The sequence below is a fragment of the Merops nubicus genome, unplaced genomic scaffold (genome assembly GCF_000691845.1).
Source record: "Merops nubicus isolate BGI_N331 unplaced genomic scaffold, ASM69184v1 scaffold22374, whole genome shotgun sequence".
NCBI classification, from domain to species: Eukaryota; Metazoa; Chordata; class Aves; order Coraciiformes; family Meropidae; genus Merops; species Merops nubicus.
In genome coordinates, this window is record NW_008603888.1 from 6,018 (window position 1) to 25,852 (window position 19,835).

The window sequence follows — 19,835 nt, forward strand, 5'->3', positions numbered from 1 at the left end:
GGAGAAGTGAGTAATGAGCCCAGATGCTCTCCAGCATTGCTCCAGCTCACAAACACTCTACTGTCAGTATTGCCTTTTCTGGTCAGGTGTAGGAACCTCTGGGCAGTGGCAGCTCTGTGCTCCTGGCAGGAGGTGTCCTGGCTGATGATGTGTGTGACAAAGGGGTATAGACTGTCACTTCCATAACACGTAGAAGGAGAGTTTGTTGACAATTCTGAGCTGACAGAGGGTAAAGAGCCTAGCTACAGCACAGCGTCAGGATGAGCTAAATCAAATACTAGTTTCTTCCTACTACCAGCAGAAGCTGTATCGAAAGAAGGGTGATATGACTAGAGGAGATCAATAGAGGAGGGAGTCATCCCTTGCAAAATGATTTAGTAATTCTTTGGAAAGAAAATGTGCTGTGTTACTCCTGAGAGACAAGGTATAACACAGAAATAACTACATAAGTGTGCAAAAAAATTCTTTTTTTTTTTTTCTCTAGAATTATTTGCATCAAGTCTTGCGAAGTTAAAGAGCGTATTCGGATCATGCCTGAATATACTGCTTCCTCCTCTGACCCTCTCAAGAGCTGGCCAGCAACACCTCTTCTTATTTCTATCTGCTGAACAGAGGTGAAATTCCACAGCTGAACTGAATATTGAGTGACTAGACTGGCTCTCACTTAGGATGCAAACTCTGTCTCTAAACCTCTGTCTATGAAACTAATGTATTAGTCAACTGTTCAAAGCAGAACATGGTAATATGGCTTGTAGAATACTTAGCAAGCAAATGTTAGGGGTGTCTAAACTTTGAGTAAACACCTATCTCATCGGGCTGTGGTGTCCTAAAGAGATGAGAAATCACAGCAGACTTTTTTTTCCAAATTAGGATTTTAAATCTAGTGTCTGTTGCTATCCTAAAAAGTTACAGTAAGCTCCTCAGATCTGTGCACTAAGATTCCCACCATTTCTACCCAAATAAATAACTTAATGAAATGATTTAAAATAGTTACTGAGGTAGCTTAAGAACTCTTGCACAGCCAACTTCATTTCTTTCTCCACTTCAGCTGAAAATCACCATGAGTGGTAACAGCAAGGTTTATTTCATCTATATTTGTTTTGTCTTACTCTATGCTAATTTTCCTTCCAGTAAAAATAAATCTAATAATGTGAGTGTTCTGACCTATACACTACTGAGAAATTTATACTGACACTGCTCAGATTAAAATTTTGCTAGAATGGGGAAGGGAGGACTGAGCTTTTTACATTTCACACCTTGACATGAAGTATGAGAAGGGTTCAGCAACTAAATGATACTTCTGCTCTTGATTTCAAAGACTAACAGTCTAGTTTCTTTGTCTATACTAAAGCAAAATTCTAGTTTGAGATTAAGATGTGTTGTATGTACCTAGTTGAAAGCAAAAATTGGCAGTATGCATCTTATTGATATTCATCAAGGAATTCTTAAAATATTGTAATGGATTAAGCAATGAGTAATTTTTCCTCTTTTATGCATGAGTAGAGTGGGACAAAGAGGCCATCTTAAGACTCTTTCTGAAGATCATACAGAAAGTTTATGTAGGAAAAAGGAAGCTGGCAAATATTTCCTGTTTCTAGTTCAGCTACTCTGAGCACTTGCCCATGCTATCTCTTTGTCTGAGTTGATGAGAATATAGATGTGTATTGAAGTGTGCCCTCCTGGCTGCTTTGGGGAAAACAAATTTCATTTATGTACTCTTTAGAAGGCACACAGTCCAGAATTGACCTGTTGCTTCCAACAGGTTCTGAATGAACCAAGCTTATAATGAAAAAACAGACTAGAACGCTTTTTGACAGGTGTTCTCAGTCTGGGTGTTTGTTCTGCCAATGACTAGGCCTAACAGGAACGACACAGCCAGCAGGAAGATGAACCAATAAGTGGACTGTATTGAATACAAAAAGGACATGCCATGAATGATCGCTGGGGGTACAAACAAGTCAATTAGTTCACATACAATCGACATTACCCCCTGTGGCTGTAGAGGCGGTCCGGGCAACACAGACTCCAGTGTCAGAAGGTGAAGGAATAGCACAAACTTTATTACAGTAAGCGTCTTTTATAGATTGATTGGATTATTGACATTCGTGTTACAGGTTTATTGGCTAATAAGTTGCTATGGAACATTGATTGGCCCCTGAACCCAAACATCCACCAAGGCCAAGATGCAGAGTGTTTATCAGGTGTTTATCATTCTATTCTCAAAGCTCAAGCTCTCAGTGTGTGAGAAAGTACATTTTCTCACAAGCAATAGCTGCAGCTTGCTGACTGCAACTAACAGTGGAAAATAACCTCAGACCAGACTGTCAGCATCCACAACCCACAACAATCCTCAAAAAGACATCACCCGACCAGCAATAGGTGGAACAAACAAAGAGTCAAGGTTTCCCATGGATGGAAAGGGAAACAGTCAGATCAGGAAGTTGAACACATAAGATAAGGGCAGTCACATGGCCAGCGCTCACCCTCCTAGCCCGTGTTTGCAAAGGTCCAAGCTGACCGGGGCCCAGTTCCAGGAGAGTCAGAAGGTCTTTCCTTAAGCAGGAAGCTCTGTCAAGTGCATCCACTTCTCAGACAGACACTCCTCCCTTCCTGCCAGTGGTCCCAGCTTTTATCCCCAAGCAGACACCTGACCTTTGTTCACTCAATGCGGGACCCCTGGGGCTCATTTCCCTTATGGCTCTCCCTGCAGGGCCGGCCGCACCCTGGGGGGAAGCTATAAGGCAAACTCACCACCTCTTTATGAAGGGCTGTGGGAATCACCCACATGTCAACCTTAATTCGGGGCTCGGGGTTCAAACCCCAGCATTTCAGTGTTGTGGTGGGTATGAATGGGGTTGTAATGCACGCACGTGCACGCACACACAAAGCTAAAATTTGGGGGCAGGTAACATATCTGTAACTGCAAAATTAGCGGTCTGTAACATGGATCAAAAGCCAAAGAGAGGCCTGCCGCCTTTTATGGGGTTACATAGCTTCAGGAATCAAGGGGACGCAGGAGTGATGGTTCTGTATTCCCAGGAAATGATTGTCAACAGCAGGACCAGGTGTATGACAGTGCAAGAGACAGCCCTGGCCACTAACTCCTGCTCTTTGTCCTTTAGTGCTATACTTGCAGTACTGAATTTTGCCTGCATTGGTGAAAAGCCTGGAGTTGGTTTGGCATTTCCCTTTATTAGTTGTCAAAAGTCAGTGTAGAATTTGTTAGATACTATACATGAAATGTCAGTCAAACCAGACATCCATCAAAATAAAATGAGGATAGAAGAATGCAAAATGTGCCAGGTATGCTGCAATATATAATGTGACTTTAAATGCAAATATTAATGCACATTAGCTTGCTTTGAAATGGACTAAGATCTACGTAGAAACAAACCAACCTGTGAATTGAAGGAAACAGGAGGAATAGCACACACAAGAATTCAAACATGCTGATAATTTGAAATAAAGAAATAAAAATCTATAGAGCTACAGGTGATGCATGTTAAAACTAGTAAGCAAGCCACTTGTGATACACATGTCCAAAAAATTAGCTTTAGATTATATTATTATCTGTAAATGTTTATTGTAGCAAAAAGGACCTGCATTTTTAAGAGACTTTTAAATGTGGTGCCAGGCTGGTATAGCATCTCTCCTTTTCCTGAAAATACTTTTGAATATGTTTGGGCTTTTCTGTGTAATTTATTAGTAGGCACTAAATTCTGTGCAGAACCATAAGCTTTTATTTCAATAATAAAACATAAATCAAGTTTGGTAGTCTTTTAAATGTCAAATTTTTAAAAACTCAGTGTGTTTAATAAGAAGGAGTGATGTTATGCAGATCAAAACTGCATTGTATGGTGCAGGAGACTTTTGTGGTAAACACCATAGGTACATTGCAAAACTGCACAAACAGAAACTAAACTTCTCCTTCATGTATTTCCAGACCATAATTTTATGTAATACTTTATATATATATATGTAATATAAAACATAGCTAGTGTCAATTCAATAATGAGTTTTGTGTAATTTGAAGTAGATCATTATCTGGTTGATTCTTTGCCTTCATTTCATGTTTTCCATCTGAGTAATGGAAAAATGTTAGAAATCTTGCGGTCGAGTCTGGCATACAAAGACCCTAGTGGCTTGATGTCTTTGGGAGTGGGGTTGGGGGTAAGCTTGTTCTGGAATATTTTTTTTCTTCTGATTTTCTGCTTACCACAAAGAAAGACGTATATCACCTGAGATGGTGTTTAGCACTTATTTCTATAGAAAATTTGTATAAAAAAGTGTAAGTATATATGTGTATATACAAGTATATATGTAAGTATATATATTTGTATAAGTAAGTGTAATTGTTTGCCTGCTATGCACATATTATACAGACTCCTCTTAACTGAACTAATAGCCATCCTATTCATTTTTCATTCAGTAATGAGGTAAAGACTACAGAGATTATGATGATATTTACTTTTTTCCTGAAAGTCATATTTTCTTTTAAATACTATCCTATAACCTTTCTTTCACTGTAGCTTGCTTTGTATGTTAATGCAAAATTGATCCCTGAGCAGAGAGTTGACACAAGAGTTACATGCCTCTTAAATTCTAAGTAAACGCCACTTGGTGCACTGGATTTATCCTGATATTTTGCAAAGAGTTGAACTTCACCTTTAAGACCTGGTGAAGGCGTTCTTAATTTGGTATCAGTAGGCCACTTGTGGGGAGAGACACTACTTAAGAGCTAAATCAAGCTTCAATTTTTTTTCTTGCTGAATTTCTTGAAACTTTGTATAGCAGTTGTAGACAGTAGTCACTATTTTCTCATTGTTGCAAAACGTTGTTCCCAACATCTGTTCCCTCATACCTACCTACTGAAGGGAGTAAGGAGGCATCATCTTTATGTCCAAGGCTGTTGGCATACTAGACCAGACTACCTTTTTGTCTATTCCTGTGTACTCTTTGATGTGATGCTTTTAAATGAAGAAACACCAGAAGAATGTGTTTCCTTAAAGGCTGAGTTCAAATATATCAAATATGGAAATGTAATTAAAATGGAACTGGACATTTTTATCTGCTTTGCAATCCGCTTTACGCTGATGAATGTTTTAATGCAGGTACTTACCTGTGCTGTCAGTCAGACGTGCTTGATGTACTTAACTGTTGGTTTTAATAAGTAAGTTCCAAAGCTAAACTGTTGCATGTGTTTACAAATATAGACCTTAAGCTATATAAGGAGCTTCTCAGTTTTCATGGGTGCTTCTACAGTGATGAAACAGGACAAATTTTTCTGCTGTTGCACTTGTTCTTATTTATTGGGGTAGGGATCTTTGGTTTCATTTTTGTGTTCTTGTACTCAAGGCTAGAATTTAGGCCAAAACTGTATTATTGTGAATTCCAGATAAAAATAGTTTGGAACAAAATAATGATTTAGTTCACTTAAAGGCTCCAAGTTGCACAATAATATCTATTATTTTAGTGTACTATCATTATTCAGTGCAGGAAATAAGTTTTCTGTTATCCTTTAGAAAGCTGGCACAATAAATCATACTACAATAGAGGATCTGTAGCTGGCAGTCTTGGATTCTTCAAATATGTACAGGAATTTCTTGTCAATATCTTTATTCTGCAGTCATGAACCATTATAAACACTGGAAGAAAGGAGCATGTCTCTTTCATCCTCTCTGTAAGCCCCAGGAAACACCAAAGAAAGTGCACTGGTAGCTAAAAAGGAACACAGAGCACTGAGAGTTGGGTAAGAATATAGAGGTAGAGTGCATGTGGTAGTTTTGCATGCAAGAAATTTAATTAGGACTGAGTTTTAGAAATTTAGACCTGTGCATATAAGTACACTTAGATGTCCTGTGTGTCATTATAAACAAAATCGCCTTTGGTACATTTCATAAAAGCTGACGCAGCAGTGATTATTTCCACTTCGGTAAAATTGGACAAATGCAGGAGTATTTGAGTAGCTGGAAAAAGAATTTTTTTTAAAAAATAACTGAATTTGTGGTTCTGATGGTGCTTTAAAAACATCATTTATGTAAGGCTGTACTATCTGATCTAATACTGTCTCAGTTACAGTCTTGCAATCTTCCTTGTTCAACGTTTTTTCAGGGCAACCTCATTACTACTTTTCTGACCTTTGTCTATAGCTTGGTTCTGAGAAAGTGTCCTGGAAGGCTTGGTGGCCAATAATCTTTCCAATTTAACAGGATTGCCTTGGTGTTCCAGGCTTTTTTTTGTTGGTTGCTTTGTTTTGTTTGTGTGTTGTGTTTTTGTTTAGTTTTGTCTGATCTATCCCAGTGGCACATGTGTGCCAACACAGCACACTTTCAGTTGTCTACCAAGATCCAAGACATCCTCCTTACTTCTGCCTATTTACTGTGGAGGAAAAACATTTCCCCAATTCACATTGCTTAGTTACTATGCTCAGTTTGTAAAGTCAGCAACCTTGGTCTCTTAAAGTTCAAGGTCAAGAATAAAATAATGCAGATCAGAACTGGAGTGTGTGGACAGAGTTTGAAAATGCTCTATGTCTAGCACCCACCAGCAATTCGCCTGCCTTGGAAATATCACTACATGGTTAGTGCTGGAAATACCCTGCTGGCCTGATGCTGAGTAACTGCAGTCAGTCTAGCACAGGGAGTGAGCAGTAGTTTGCATCTGTGTCCATTTGAGACCGTATGACAGCACAGAATAAGAGTTGTGCTAAGAAACTGCTATTGGTGATTGTAGGAGTAGCTTCAGACTATAAATCAAATATATTCAGAAACTGATTAACGCTTTATAAATATTGTCTTGACAACTTTGTATGCTAAAGGGCAAGTCTTAGTTTTATAAATACTAGTGGCTTAGAATGCAAACTGATTGCTTCAGGGGAACAGAAAGATCCAATTGTGTAGCAGAGGCCTTTTATTTTAGCAGAGGTTAAGAAAAAAATCCTGTACTGAAAACTACTCATAGGATTGCATCATCCGAGTCTGAGGTATCTATAGATAAATGCTACAGTTACCGTCTAGTATATTTTTCCTCCTATAGGAGGAAAAGAGCTTGACCCAAAAAAACTGTAATGCCTTATTTTCTGTGATGTTTTCGGTCACTGCACTGGGTGCTGGATCAGCTGGGAAGAATGGGACAAAAATGTCTGTTGTGAGCTTACTTTGCAGTCCTGTCTCCTCTCACTGAGTACTTTTCAGTAGCCTTCTCCTGCTGAGTTGCACAGATAATGACTGTTGGTATCTGTCTGCCTTTATGTGGACTTTAGTAACTGTTGCATTCTTCCTGAGCCTGCTTCAAATCTTTGAAGTGTAATTTTACAGCATCCTGTAAATGCCGAGATCTCCTTTAACTTGGATGAGGCAGGGAGGGAGAGGTTACAGCTATTGCTGATAAGCTGTTTACTGTCATATGTTTTGTTCAACTTCCTTTTTCTTGTCTCAGTATTGTTTGTAGCTTATCTATAAATAATGCTGAATCAAGAAAAAGAAAACAGGGAGAAATACGAAAAGGCCTAGTTTTATCCCCATTTGCTATAAAACATCATCTATGTTTTGAGGTTCATAGTGCTTAGGATATATTGTTTCACAGTTCACAGCTTCGACAGATGTGATATATGGTGCTTTACCAAAACAAAGACTGTAATATTCAACTGTCATCTCTAAAGCTTATGCTTGAAAGTTGAATAAAGTAGCATTGAGACAGTTTTGTTTTGTCTGGGTTGGCTGGAAGTAAAATTTCGAAGTACTAGGGATAGGGAATGTTGAGTTCTAACTATATTAGAGAAGCATTGGTAAAATTTGCTAGAAACGGCTCTTAGTAGTCCATATTTTGTTTTCATTGAATTTAGAGTTAATTTCATTTAATTTAGAGGCATTCTTTTTACAGGGAAAAAAAACAGAATATCATCTATTACCTGGTTTTATGGGAAGGAAGCCTTCAGGGAGGTGAAGGAGAGGCAGTTGGTGCCTGTTTGGAATTTCATTGAGCTATTTATGTAGTTCAGTAAGTAGTACTGAATTAAAAGAGCAGATCTCACAACGTTTACAAATGTTTATTTATTATTTGTGCAATTAGCAGTAACTGTTTTGTTGCATTGATCGTGCATGGGATGTACTGAAAGAATTGCAAATCCCATGAGGAAGTAGCAAATTCCTGTAACTAAAACAGTCATATGAGCAAAGCATCACTCTGGTACTACTCAAAAAGATAGCAGTCATGTGACTTCGTACTTAGAGGTGTGGATAAGAGTAGAATTAGGCTAACGTGCATCCCAAATGCCTACAAGACAAGAAAGCCTTGTCCTGTGCCATTCCTTCTCCTGTTCTCTGAGGAAGTCCCCTCCTGAGCTAGGAGTTCCAGAAGCTGACAGATATGGGTGAAAAGTGTTTTGTTTGTTTTGCATTTGGATTATGCTTTTGCATAAAGGAACCATGTTATTCTATGATCCTGTGGAAAGCAAGCAAGCAGGTTCTTACAGGGAGTGTATTTTCCTTCTGGAGGTGGAGGCGTTCCATAGAATTACTGTGTAGAATGTCTCACTTGTAAGGGTGAGATATCAGGAGAGTGAAGAACCTCTAACATGTAAAAAAACCTCCACAAACTCACCTGTCAGGATTTCTGTGTAGTTTACCACTCACAGATATAGCAGATGGCAGCACTGTTGCAGGTTTGCTGCTTCCAATAGCCTCCATATTAGGCAGCCATCTGGTTTGCCCTTGCCTAGAGCTATCTCTGCTCTTTGGCTAGAACATGGAGTTATTTTATGAGCACCTGAAAATAAATGTTTCATTTATTATAAAAACTATACTTGTTTTTACACAGTTGTTATTTACGTGATTAGGTTCATCAAAGGCAGTTAACTGCTTGCACAACTGCTCAGTTAAGTCATAATAGATCCCTCATCTCTTGTCAAGCAGTTGGTATCTTCAATTGAAAACTGCTATAAAACTTAATTACCATAATTAATTGAGACATTAATTATTACACTGTCTTGTATTTGAGTGTTCTGTCACTAGCAATAAGCGTAGAAGGGCCTGAGAATTATTAGAGGATTATTTACACTGGATTTTATATGCTTCTTAGATGGCTTTTAAAAAAAATCCTCAAACCTTTCCAATACTAAAACAGTTAAAAGTACATTACATTTAGTTTGTTCATCTGTCCTCTTGATATTTGCTTTTAAAAAAAATCTGCTATTGAACCACATTTTGAAAGGATAGGGATCATCTATGGAGTTTAGAATTTCAATTGTAGTCCTCTCCCCGCGCGAGCAAAAATGTGTGCGTAGCCTTTTGAGCCTGTTGTGGCTCAGGGTATGCAACAGTGGAACTTGCAGCTTTTCATCTTCTTTTTTTAATCTGCTTTCATAGCCACAGGTATAACTGAAGTCTTTGTTTCCATTTTCTCTAATTTTCTGCTTAGTTTCCATCAAAGCATGCTCTTCTTGGGGCTTTAAATAATCCATTACTGTGATGCTTTTTTTTTCTTGAAGTGTTATGGGGTTTGTTTCATCAGGGAATGGACTGTATGTTTAGTTCAGTGTTGCAACTTAAAAGAAGCAATTCCAGCAAGAATGTAACTTATACTTTCTACCTAGAAGATGACCGGGCGCTAGATGTAGACAGTCACTTCCTGCCTGATCCTGTAACAATTCCAGACCAGTGGTACCCACAAGCAGCCTTCTTTCAGGCTCTCCTAGTCAGCTGCCAGACACCTGCTGAGCATAGCATGTAGCTGGTAGCAACATGAGTGGTCCTGTCCTGAGTGCTGCTTTAGGGGGACTCTCCAATGTGGAAGCACTGGAGCATGGCTGTCCTGTGATAGCTTGTGTGAAGTAATTATAATGAAATATTTCACCCCACAGTAAGCGTTTTTCTTGACATTATCCTCGTCTGTGGTCAGTATTAGGTATGGGAGGAAAGAAGAGAGGAAGGTTTGCATTTGCATTAATTAAAATTTTGTAATGAGTTTCATATGTAGTGTTAGAGAGAGATATATAGATATACAATGCTCAGTAATCACCCAGATTTTCCCAGTGTTCCCATGCATTAGCTGCTTTGATGAGAGATGAGCTGAGCATGTTAAAAAAAAATCAAGCTGTATAGATGTAAGCCAGCAAAGTGAAGATACTTCAACTTAATATGAAGTATAGTCACTAACCCTCACTGCTGTTCTTTGTGACCATTCCAACCTGTATAGAATTGTTTTGATTTAAATGAAATAAAAATTCAAAGTTACTATAAAGACTGAATTTATGATGATGCTATAAAGATGAGTTTGTTCTTTTTCCCACTGTTTTTTATTGTTGTTTGTTTTGGGTGTTTTGTTTGTTTGTTGTCCATCCATTAACCTGTCAAGTTCACTGCTAAACCATGTCCATAAGCACCATATCTACATGACTTCCAAACACATAAAGGAATAGGGGATTCAACCATTTCCCTGGACAGCCTATTCTGGTGCTTGACAACCCTTTCTGTAAAGAAGTTTTTCTAATATGCAACCTGAACCTCCCCTGGTGCAAATTGAAGCCGTTTCCTCTTGCCCTATCACTTGTTACTTGTAAGAAGAAATAGGCACCCTACCTCTTTACAGCCTCTTTTCAGTTATCCTCCTTTCTGTATCAACACAGTTTAATCTATCTTGTGATTGCTTTCTTCAGTATTTCTAGTATCATCCCCATTAGAAGTGGAAGGAACTGTGCTGAAAACCAGATTACGTGAGTGTACTCTTGGTCAGGAAATGGCAGTTTAAACAGTATTTTGTTTTTCAAATGTTTACTCTAGAAGATTGTGACCTGAATAATGGACTTCACTTGTTCTCAAGCTACCAAACAGCTAGTCAGCATGGTCCTTAGAGGAATAACAATGCCGGTGTTCTGGCTGCAGACATTTTGAAAAGATATATCACTAATACGCTAGGTGTATATGCAATTTGATGGATAGTTTTTTTTTAATCTAAATATAATTTACATTCTAAATATATCCCAATTTCTCATATTTCAGGACCTGAGAGAGAACTTAGAAGATACCTAGGTAGTCAGGATCCTGCTGATGTCTTCAGATAACATTTTTGCAAGAAAGCTATTTGCCTCCTTGCTGTTTTGGCTGTTCACTTTGTATGGTTTTAAATCTAATTTTAAAGTGATCTTCTTTCCCCACTGACCTGTCTGGTTTTTTAAACTGTAAATTTCCTACCTGTGTTTGAGGCTTGCTAAAACTGTGATGCCTTGCATCTTGCAAGAGACATTGTGGTTAGATTATTTCACTGCTTTTTCTCACTTAGATGCCCCAAAACAATCGTTTTGTAGCACAAATGCAAGTAGTGGTTGTACTTTGCCTAGAGACAGTAAGAAGTAGTCGTATGTATCAAGTGGAAGATAGTTAGCTATTTGGGAATTGGGTAACTTTTGTGTGTTAGTGTTTTTTTTTCTTCCCTCTAGTCTAGATAAAGCAGTTATTTGTATGTGGAGTTTTTTTTTAACACTCCTCTTTCTCTGTTGTTATTTTGGATTTTCTGCTCTGGAAAAGTAGCTCTGGGAAATTGCCACAATCTTGTTTTATAATGCAGTTTCTCTTCAGTGATGTGCATGCAGTCTTGTTTCAGGAGCACACTACAGTCTGAAGTTGAAAAGCCCAAGGAGAATCTTCCATGTCTCTTCTAACCTTTCAAAGTAAAGCTGAATGTTATAGAAAACTAGTATTATCACACTATTGGTAATGTTCAGGGCAGACAGTTAACATTTTATTACTGCATCTGTCAAATTAACAAACAGATTTGATCACATGATCTCAAATGACTAAAGCAAGAAAACACAGTGAACAATGGCAGAACTGGGAAGAAAATCCAGGACTAACAGAAAAGTTAATGCTCTGTCTTTTGAATCTTGACTGCATCAGTATCCCTTTCCAATCACTGTTATTTTCTGATTTGATTATAGTGCACTTCTGTGTTTAAAATTACAGTCCACAACAGCAGACAAAAGTAACATTGGAATTTTTGAAATAGTTGATGTAGAAATGCACTTACATAAATGCACATTTATTCATTACCTTTACTAATTAATTTCTGAGTCTGCTAATGTAATAGTACAGGAACTAGGTACTTGACGGTGACTCTTCTTGCATGTAAGTGCTATGACTTAGTGCCAGTTGTTACTAGAACATCACACCACTGGAAGTAAGTTTTTCCTGTCAGTTCTTCACTTATTTATTTTGCTCTCAGTGAGCTTTAGCTGGCAGTAATGGAGGAACATAAGCCTTTCATTTGTATGCTTATCAGGATGTAAAGAGTTCTGCTCTCACTTTGACCACTATAAGTTGCAACCGAGTCTAATGGAATAAGCAAGCCATACAACTTCTGTAAATGAAGTAAGAAGTATTTGTCTTGTCTCCACCGTCTTGTTAGTAGAATGAGAAATTTAGATACAGTAAATAACTTCTGTACAGTCAGAGATGTGAAAAATCATTAATGTAATTGTAAATGGGGCATGGCATGGCTCTTTGCTTGGTTCATTTCTGCCTTAGCCCCCTGACTTAAAAGCCTGAAATGTACCTTGATGGAGCAATTCAGTGAACTACTGTTGAGTGAAAGAATTCTCTAAAAGCCTCTGTTTTGGTAGGGGTGTAATTGAGGCATCATTCCTTCTTCCAGAGTAAGTAAAAATTTAGAGGATTTTTTTCTATATTCTCTTTTCCTCTGTATGAGTTGTGTATCCAGCTTAAAGGATTTATTAAGAAGCCTTTTCACTTGTTTGTATGCTAGAATGGGGGGGGGAAGTTATTTCTTTGATGTTCCCAAGTTTTTTCACATAACTGGATTAAACCCTGAAACCATGATAAGCAAAAGCTGTGACAGTAACATACCTTATTTTTTTTTCCTTGAAGATTAGTGTGATGGGTTATTCAGGTTGACCTCTTTTCAGTTGTTTGAACATCTTTAATTTCTAGATATCCATATGTTATTGGTTGTTAATGCTGATAGTAAACTGCTAATAAATTGGGAAACACGGAATTCCTGTGTAATTTTTTTCAACAATATCCTCCTTTCTCTCCTCTGTATTTACTTCTTTTACATTTAGGTTGTCCAAGATGGAAATATCTATATTTCAACTTGTACGTGTGGATTCTTACAGGGTTGATGAATAACTGTTTAGCAGATTGGCTCCCGTATTTGCTATGCATATTAATGTTTTAGTTTTAAAAATAATTGCTGCAGAAACATTCTATCATACTTCCTGATGTTCATTTGAGTTTGAGTATGAATTATCTGCATGAAGACAGAAAAAAGCAGTATTCTCTGAGCTTTGGTCAGATGGAGTGAAGGACAAGGATAGTAATTTCACAATCAGCAGCTTTAATTGATGTTAATACTGTAGGAGAAAGCAGAGCTGACAGGCTTTGTCAGCATATTCAATCTGAGAGTTTTTCCTGTTATTTGAGTTAGCACTGACGTGAAGTGAATATGTAACATTTGTTTAGACATGCTTTGTACAGACATTACTGGGCCTAGGACCCCATTTGATGAGGAAATAGGTTTGTCTATTTTTTGAAATGCTTGCTGTTGTAGCAGGCTAAATAGGACAATATTCTTGAATAATCAGATTTGTTTGTGCTTAAGAGATTTTTTGCACTAGGAACAAAGAACTTTGATCTACTTTATGCACCGTCAGGATCATGAGTGATGTGAATATCTCTGGAGCCTACTGTTACAATGTAAAACCTTCCATGGTGTCAGTATAGGAAAATGAGATTATTAGATGGGTGATAAACCTCACTGGTAATAAGTGAGACAAATGTTGCTGTAGAAGAGTGCAGTGTTTCAATAATGCTGTAGCTTTTTTGAGCTCTGGAAAGATAAACCTTTTTCCAGTTTTCAGTTCTATATTGGTGTTAGAGACACACGAGTTATGCCTTGGGTTATATATAAAATTGAATTTTTCACCCTTTTGTAGACTGTCATTGTGTAATATCTGTTCTGATACTGTTGTAACTTAACCTTTCTTTTTTATTTTTTCCTGCCTAGCTTTTCCCTTTCTGCAAGTGTTTCTGATAAAGATTTTCTTTCAAAAGCCGTTTAAAAATAGTATAAAAAAGCATTGGATCAGGTGTGGCATTTTGCTTATATGGCTTGGCTGCTGGGAATAGAAAGAACCTGGTGTAATTTAATAAATTGTCTTTCAATTCTTCAATCCTAGGCCTTAGCCATTAATATTCATATGAAGTCTTCATTTAAAAAGAAAAAAAATCAATACGCACATCTGACCTTAATAACAAGGGTTTGCTTTTAATCAATAGGATCACTAACATAATGTATTACTCTTCAAAATAGCACTCTAGATGTTTGGATTCGTCTCAAAATTTTTCATCTTGAGTGTGGTTTAGTGTTTAAAAGTATCATTGAATGTTCCTTATCTTTCGTTGTTTTGGCAGTACTAATTTCTGTGTAGTCCTCCAGTAAGGCTAAGCCATGACCTCCAGTTCTGATTCAAATACCTGAATTATTCAATTAAGTTTTTTCTCCTTAGTAGTCCTTATTTGGTCACCCTTGGTATTTTTTTTTTTTTTTTAAACTATACAGAGTCTTTTTAGGAATAGGAAAATTAATGTAGAATTATCTTCTACACTTTTTCTAGTTCTCATTAATATTCCCCTAAGCCTCGAGGGCTGCTTCTTAGCTTAGGGTCCCTGTTTGGTGCTGTTGCTAAAGAACAGTTTGTAGCCTGTACTTGTGTTCCTGAGGGGGGAATACTGAAAGAAGTGGGTTTGTGTTTTTTATTTCTCTTGTTGAGCATTACTATTTGCTAACTGTACTGCAGTGACATTATAGGTGGTGCTGAAATGTTGTCATTAAATCGTGGTGTTACACATGTGGCAACTTGTTGTGATGGAAGCTATTCCACAAATATATATAATGCAGCTTTTGATACTTTATTAAAATATCTGGTTTTAATGTCAATTTGTAAATTTTAAACACAGTGATGCAATATTTAAGTCTACCTATTATACCTCTTTGTGGGCAAGAAATCCACAGGCTTGCTTTAGAGAACGTTTATCATGCTAGTAACTGAAGGCATGTTGGTACTCAATTGAAAAACCCCAAACAAACTTAACATGTGTGTTGTAACAATTAATGGGAAAGCTTTCCAAGTTTTCAGCTTTATAAGTTCTGTACCTTAAAGGCAAATAATATTCCCCCCTACTACTCTTGCACAGATGTATATTTGATTTCTTATATTCAAATTTTTCAAAACAGACATAAATGCAGAAATATCTGGGAGAGTATGATAACCTTGGGAGTCATACAGAGCTTTAAAGATTATCTAATATATGGAATTATTTTAATTATGCATTCCTTCTTGATTTGTTTACTATACACTTGAATTTTACCTACATATTTTGTACTGTTCTTGTATATTCCAGAATTCCCTTCACTGTTAAAGATAAAACTTAATGACAACAGAAGATAAAGTGGCCTGTGCAGAATCTTTTGCCTCTGGTAAGTGCAAAGCAAACATCTTCACTCTACTAGATCTTTATTTTTCATTACTACAGAAAAATTAAAATTATTTGGCTTCGCCGCAGGCCCTCGATTGCTCTGTTGGGTTATTAAACATACAGTGGAGAGGCAGTAATGGGTGGTATTGCCTATGTACCTTGTCTGTCTGTTCTTTACAAACTGCAGATTTATTACAGTGTTTAAGAGACTTGGGATTTATTGACTTGTCTTTCTAAGAATCTTTTATTCTCATAATTGCTTTCAAGAGTATTTTCCTCATTTTTTCACCCCTATATATTACTGAATCATCTTTTTATGTTATAATCAGTAGTAATTGAGTATGCTATCCGGTAAACTCAGTACCAACAGCTGGCTTCCTCCATATTATTAGGAGTAATGAGGGTGTTCACTGAAGTGAGAGAACCTAACGTATTGGTTAAATGGAATTGTGTGCTTTATTTCCTTGAGTAATTGGAGTGCACTGAAAAGTGGGTTAAACATTGTATCAGAAATGTCCACCGGTTAGTATTTTATCATCTCTAATTCTGTATTTAAAATAAATCGTTCTTTAAGTTTCAGTTACTCTTGTGTCTCTGAAAATAGCTTTTTAACTTTTTTTTTTTTTACAATTTGATGTGTTTTGCCAATGGAACTGAAAGGAAGCTTAAAGTCTGGATTCCTTTTATTCACAGGTGAATGTAGTAATTAAAGACAAATGTTATGAGCAAACTGAGTGTGATAACCCAAACACTCTCACATAAAAGACACATAGCCTTTTAATTCAGCTATTGCTTCCCCATAAAAGGCTAAACCTTGAGTATTAGAACACTGATATTCTCTGTTCCAGTTTAGCTGTGTTCATTTGAGGTTAAGGAGATGATCCTGTGAGCTTGAATTTTTCCTTGTAGTCTTTTAAGATGTAAATTTTAAGATGTAAACAATATGTTTATATTTCTAGATATAAATTAATAAAGTAGTGAAATAAGACAATGCTTAAAGGTGCCTGGGCAGTCTGTGTCTGGGAGGAGTAGTAGTTCCTCAGAGAAGAGGATATGATGCACATCCTTCAAGCACACTGGCAGCATCAATAGGTCTTACTCTTCAAAATGATTCAGATTCTAAAACAGCAAATAATTTTGAATTTTGAGGTGTGTAGGTCTTAAGTACTCATTATTTGGTTTATTTGAATATGTTTTCTTGAACAAAATTAAACTTTTTTTTTAAATGGGTTACTCTGGTTTAAAAACTATTACCATAAATTATGTGATGGTAATGGAAAGACATACAAAGATGTCAAGTTCTTACTTTGTTTCTCCCTGAGCCTGGATCTGTGAGAACAGACTTAGAAAAACTAAGCTGTTTTATCTGGTATATGGTAGATTATCTTCAATAGCTACATAAGAGGGAACAAGTTGACAATTCACAAATAACTGTTGTTAGTGTTGACCTATGGAACAGATGGAAAACAGATTTTTGTTAAGCTGATGCTGTAAGATGGAGTGTAGCAAAGGAATTTGAATGTGAAAATAAATGTGCAGTTCCATGGTGACACAGAACCACATACTACAGCATATTGACATATGATTTACTTGTGTATTTATATGGGGGATTTATGCTGAACAGAGATGTTTATTGGAAATCAGAGGAACAGAAGTCTTAAAGATAGTAGCTTTTATACTGTTAGATTGAGATAGGTGCTGTAAATACTCATTTCCAAAGCATGAATCAACTCAAAGGTTCATGATTTTAAAATCCTTTCTCCCATTATAATTAATATTCAGTTGTAACAGTGTGATCTCAAATAATGTAAAATCAGCTTATCTTTCAGGCTGACATAAATTAAGAATCTTGTTTTGGTAAGCAGTCTACAGACCTGCGCAATCCTAGGGCTCATACATAAACTCTGAAATAAGTAGCAGTCAATGGATTTGATGGAGTTGTACTGTGAACAGATGCATGGGAACTGACCGTACAGGAACAGCAAACTGTAGACATGGTTCAGTATATATCCATATGGATTAAGTTGTTACATTTTGAGCAGTAATTTACTCTTGGCTTCTCAGGGGTAGGTGTTAAGATATTTTTTCCATTACTTTTTGTATTGGTAGCCTTTTAGATGAAGAATTAAATAGTTTGGAAACTTAAATGTTGTTAGGATCATTGATATAAGAATCTTCTTATTTAAGGACCACACCGACTTGAAAATAAGGCAAGCCTTATTTCCTCATTTAGCAGGAGGTTTGCTGCTAATGCAGAGAGTTGTCTGTACCAAGTAAAAAAACCAAACTGTTTTAATAACTCTACATTCTGTGAAGCATTCACATGACAAACACCTTTCCTTCAAAGTCAATGACAGCTCTTTTTGTAACCTTTCTTTGTATTGGTTTAGTAGAAATAAAGTAATTCTTATAATATGCCATTATAATTTGTATGCATGATGAGAGTCATCTATAGGAGACAAGAGAATTCTATGCATTTTAAGTACAAATTAGTATTTCTGTGATCACTGAAATGTTTCTGAGTCAGTAATGGTGCTAAGTCTGAGTTTCCTATACCACTGTCATTTTTATCTGTAAATGCAGATGTCTCCTTACCGGACTCTTGAGAACTGTGGTTCTCAGTCACTTTTCTTTTTCATGTTGGCTGTGAGTTCACTTGTACAAATTTTATCCACAACAAAATCCTTCTTCATGTTAGCAGCTTAGATATCAAACTATCTATGATAAAAGACAAGAATGGATTGCTGTCTTGGCTTGAGCTGGGATAGAGAAATTTTTCCTTCTTAGCAGGTAGAACAGTGCCGTGTTTTGGATTCAGTACCGGAATCGTGATGAGAAGAATCTGGATAATATACTGATGTTTTTAGCTGTTGCTAGGAAATCAAAGACACTTCAGCTTCCCATGTTTTGCTAGTGTCCAGGTGCACAAGAAGCTGGAAGGGAGCACAGCCAGGACAGCTGACCCAAGCTTGGCAAAGGGATATTCCATGCTATGGCTGTCATGCCCAGTGTATGAAACGGGGGCTTGCCGGGGGTCAGATGGCTGCCCGGGCATCGGTCAGCGCGTGGTGAGCAACTGCATCGTGCACGGCATGTCTTGCCTTAGGCTTTATTTAGCTCTTTTTCTGGTTATAGTCACATCTATTACAATTTTTATTCTAATAATATTTTACTGTTATTACTATGATTATATTTTACTTCAGTTACTAAACTATCCTTACATTGACATAGGAGTTTTAAATTTCTTTTCCAATACTTCCAGCAGTCCCGCTGGGAGGAGGGAGGAGTAAACAAGTGGCTGTGTGGTGCTTAGGTACTGGCTGTGGTTAAACCATGACAATTATAAATATGAGAAAGCAGTTAATGATGTTGGCCTTTTCCTGGTCAATGTGTGTTTAGGGAACATATCTTTGCTTAAGAGCTTTCAGTGTTAACCGAGGTTATCAGAGATAGAGTACAATTGAGTGCAAAATCAGGATGCCCCTAGAAATGTATGGATTTAAGATAGAGACAATGGAAATACGCCAATGGTACTTGGATATTGCAAGAATATGAAAAGTGGTGGGTTTTGCTAATCCCTAAAAAAGGTTTAAGGACCACAACATCAGCTCCAACTGGATTTTGACTGCAAACCCAATACTAGATTACTTTGAAAATGTCAACTTTCTGCACTCTCATATCAAGCAGTCCACCCAGTTAGTTCTTCCCTGCAGTGAAGGGAATTTGATTACACTGCAGATGGAATTATGGTGGTGCTAACAGTTACCAGTCATTTCTCATAATGAGATGTATAGGCATATTGCTTTAAACCCACCATGCACAAGTTTTCCTTTCAGATTTTTAATCTAACACAAATGAAAGGCTTATATTCCTCCATTACTGCCAGCTAAAGAACACTGAGAGCAAAATAAATAAGTGAAGAACTGACAGGAAAAACTTACTTGCAGTGGTGTGATGTTGTAGTAACAACTGGTACTAAGCCATAGCACTTACATGCAAGAAAAGTCACAGTCAAGTCCCTAATCAGAGGCTGAAATATTTTTTTTCAGGCCATTTGAGAGCTTCGTCAATAGAGCTTTCCCCATTTTTCTCCACAGACTTGAGCCCTGCAGGCTTGCTATTTGTTTTATTAGTACATGTTTACTGTTCAGAGAAAACATAACTTATGAAAGAATAGTGATCACATTATTTTTATCACACGGACAAATACACCTTAAAAAGAAAGTGTAATCATGCAAACCTTGCACTTAAAAGAGTTATATGGACAAAAATGACCCGTGGAAAACTATGTATTGCTTGTTTTTTGTTTGCACAAAAACTGAAACCAGGATATACAGCCTTAGGGGT